This window comes from Octopus bimaculoides, chromosome 1, assembly GCF_001194135.2.
Source record: "Octopus bimaculoides isolate UCB-OBI-ISO-001 chromosome 1, ASM119413v2, whole genome shotgun sequence".
NCBI classification, from domain to species: Eukaryota; Metazoa; Mollusca; class Cephalopoda; order Octopoda; family Octopodidae; genus Octopus; species Octopus bimaculoides.
The window spans coordinates 25,868,725-25,872,558 of NC_068981.1; positions in this window are offsets into that span (position 1 = coordinate 25,868,725).

Sequence of the window (3,834 nt, forward strand, 5' to 3'; positions counted from 1 at the left end):
TATATATATATATATATATATATATATATATATATATATATATGCGCGCGCGCGTGTATATATATACATGGGTATAAAGAGATACTGCGTGTTTAAAATGATTCCAGGTTGAGACTCACATAACTAAAATTAACAAATATTTTGCAAGGGATGTGCTAAAGTGTTGATATACGGACAAGATCAAACGTACGGAAGCGATAGTCAAGGATTTCTCATCATATTGAATCTCTTCCCGGACACTAAAATTAGATGTATACATTTGTTGACATACACCGTTTCTGTTAATTGTTAGATCGTGTGGTGTTTACATTGGTCGCCGTTTACTTCCTACACACGTATAGTTTATTGACATTAACAAATTGCAAACGTACACATAGAAGGATACTTTCTATTCTTTTTGTTAACTATATACAGTACGTTTCGTTATTCGTTATGATTTTTTATGTTGGTTGGTTTTGTAAAACATTGGTACTTATTTGTTTGTCTATTTATTTTTCTCACAGATCCATTGATGAAATAATGCAGGATATTTTGATGAATGATCAATACTGTGTGAAAGATCTATATTGGGATTGATTCTAAAAATTGATTAGCTACCGATGCCAAGGTAACGGCGCTTGGAACATACTGGCAAAATGCTGAATAAATACAAAGAAAGAATAGATATTTGTTTTTGTTATGCCTCTGTTAGTGTAAATGTGTTCAATATGCTCTTATGGGCTTTTGTTGTGTGTGCGTGTTAGTATTTTTTAGCGCGCGAAGGGTGTGTGTGTGTGTGTACGCGTCGGTTTGTGTATACGTATATTTGAATGTATTTATGACACTTGTGAATATATAGCGAACAACTATGGTATCAGTGACAATGATTTCTATCCCAGGTACAATATCTCATATTTGGCGAGAGGTTATATATACTTAAGTACATCGATAAGAGGACTTGAGTAAGAGTTCTTTCATCGGCCCCTGAAGAGTTAAATCAGAATCGACGCTGATGATATATCCATTCAAAGTGAAGTAAACTATTTTTAGCCAGCTGATGAAAAATATTTCGGAGAATTAAACTCATGTTTGCGTGATGGTTGTTGTTTAAATACATACGTTTTCAAGTTGTTTTTTAAAAAAAATTTTATGCAGATCATCAGCAAATGTTGTGAATACCCATACAAACATGTATTCACAGCAGTAGCCGATGAGCTGGCAGTGAGTGGCAGAATCGTTAGCACGCCGACCGAAATATTTAGCGGCATTATGTCTATCTTTGTGTTCTGAGTTCAAATTCCAGCGAGGTCGACTTTGCCTTTCGTTTTTTCCGGGTCGATAAAATTCATATCATCTGAGCACTGTGGTCAGTATAATGAACTTAGCTCTGTTCCGAAGTTGCTGGCCTCGTACCAAAATTTGAAGGTGTTCAAACTATTTCTCCGTATTTAAGAAGACTGGTGCACAGCCATGAGTTTATGATGTTGATCCTACTTCGCATGATTCTCAATATATTCCCTTTCCTTTGTAGTTATTCATTGTGAAGAAGCTTTTCCATGTGTGAGTATGCACGTATGTTTATATATATATATATATAAACATACGTGCATACTCACACATGGAAAAGCTTATTCACAATGAATAACTACAAAGGAAAGTGTCTTCTACTATAGCCTCGGGCCGACCAAAGGCTTGTGAGTGGATTTGGTAGACGGAAACTTCAAGAAGCCCGTCTTATATATGTTTATATATATATATATATATATATATATATATATATATATATATATATATATATATATATATCTATCTATATATATGTGTGTTTGTGTCTGTGTTTGACCCCCAACATCGCTTGACAACCGATGCTGGTATGTTTACGTCCCCGTAACTTAGCGGTTCGGCATAAGAGAATGATAGATTAAGTACTAGGCTTCCAAATAATAAGTCCTGGGGTCGATTAGCTCGACTAAAGGCGGTGCTCCAGCATGGCCGTAGTCAAATGACTGAAACAACTAAAAGAGTAAAGAGTATATATGTTTGTGTGTGTGTGTGTTGTCTGTCTATCTCTCTTTTTATCTCCCTCTCCCTCTCCCTCTTTCCATCTATGTGGTTGCGTGTGAGTGTGTGTGAGCGCGCGCGAATACGAACTTCCGCTAAAGATAATGATCTAAAAAAATCGTATTTCATGGATGATGTCACTTAAGATACATATGTTATATCCAGTTAAAGACCGTCCCTCGATATGTGCTGTTGACATGCAGAGAACATGTGATTAGGACTTCCGAAAACTGTTAAACAGCAATGTAATTGTTCAGAGTTTCTTTTCCCAAATATATAAATGTATTCCCACATTTTGTATTTCACACAGTCTTTACTGGTTAAGAATAGCTTTTACTACTTAATATTTAAGTACTGAACCTTCTACTATGCACTGTCATAGACAATCATAAGTTCAAGGTGGCCCTTCCTGACCGCATATCATTTCTCACTGCTTGTGCTCTTATTACCTGATCATACTACTTTATAAAAGCCACTGCAAGCCAAGATATATATCACTAGCAATGCCCCGGCTCGTCATAACTCTTATGCTACACTGACCGTATTAATTAGAGCAGAACCATTTTTCATACGATGACTCCAGCTGTGTCCGAGCTTTGTCCTTAGTTCCGAAGTTAAGATGATTCCATAGCTTTGCTCCTCTATCCACACAAACGCTTGTCAAGATATCTGCCAGAGATTAACTTAAGTGCTCCTTTAAAGGCATGGAGAACCTTCACTACTTACCATAAAACAATTAGTTCTCTCTTTACCCACTTCTGACATTCTTCGGGCAAAGTGATAGCGTTTGCATGCAGATAATTGTGGCTTCTTTTTTGTGTATGTTCAAAGAAATGACGTAGAAAGTGAGAGAGTAGACGCAAGAAAAACTTAGTAAAAATGTGTGATATCTTGCTTCTTGTTTTTGTCAGGGTCTGCTTTTGTTAGACATTAATAAATTCTCTTAGCGAATTTGCAAAATCAGTTTAAATACAAGAGATTTTCTAAAAACTCTATCTTACATTTCCCAAATAATGAGTGCAATGTTGTAAGAAATGTATGTTAGCGCTTTTCTGATTCACATTTGCGCAATTATTTTCCTTTTACTTTTAATGAAAGTTGTTTCTTTTATTCACCGCTGTTATGAAGGCAGTCGAACCAAAATGTTCTCAAAAATTGCTATAAAGTTCGCTTTTTATAAAAACTATTAAATAAAAATGACTTGCTTAATCAAACAGGACTGCACGACAAAAACTTAATAATATTGATCCAGTTTCTTGTAAACCAGACATTAATATCAAACTCGACAGAATATCCATACTATGTCATGTCGGAACATAAAAAGAAATAAAATTCAATAGAATTCCTTTTATTTTTTGTCAATAATAAATTAAATTTGACTTGCCTTGTATACAGGCTTACAGGCGAAAAATATTACCAACTTTTTGAAAAGCTTTAGAAAGAATAAGTTTCCATAAATCAATAGCGAGTGTAAAAAAGTACACGTCCGCTCAGGCAAAATACAACAACAGGAACAAAAGCAGAACATCAAACAAAACAGTACCAGAACCAACAACTTCAACAATAATGACTTCAGATTTAGGCGCAAGATAGCAATTTTGAATTTAAAAAAATAATTTAATATGCGCAGGCGTGGCTGTGTGGTAAGGAGCTTGCTTCCCAACCTCAAGGATTCAGATTAGTCTCACTTCGTGGAAACTCGGGTAAGAGTCTTCTACTGTAGCCTTGAGCCAACCAGTCTTGTGAGTGGACTTGGTAGACGGAAACTGAAAGACGCCCGTTATGTATATATAT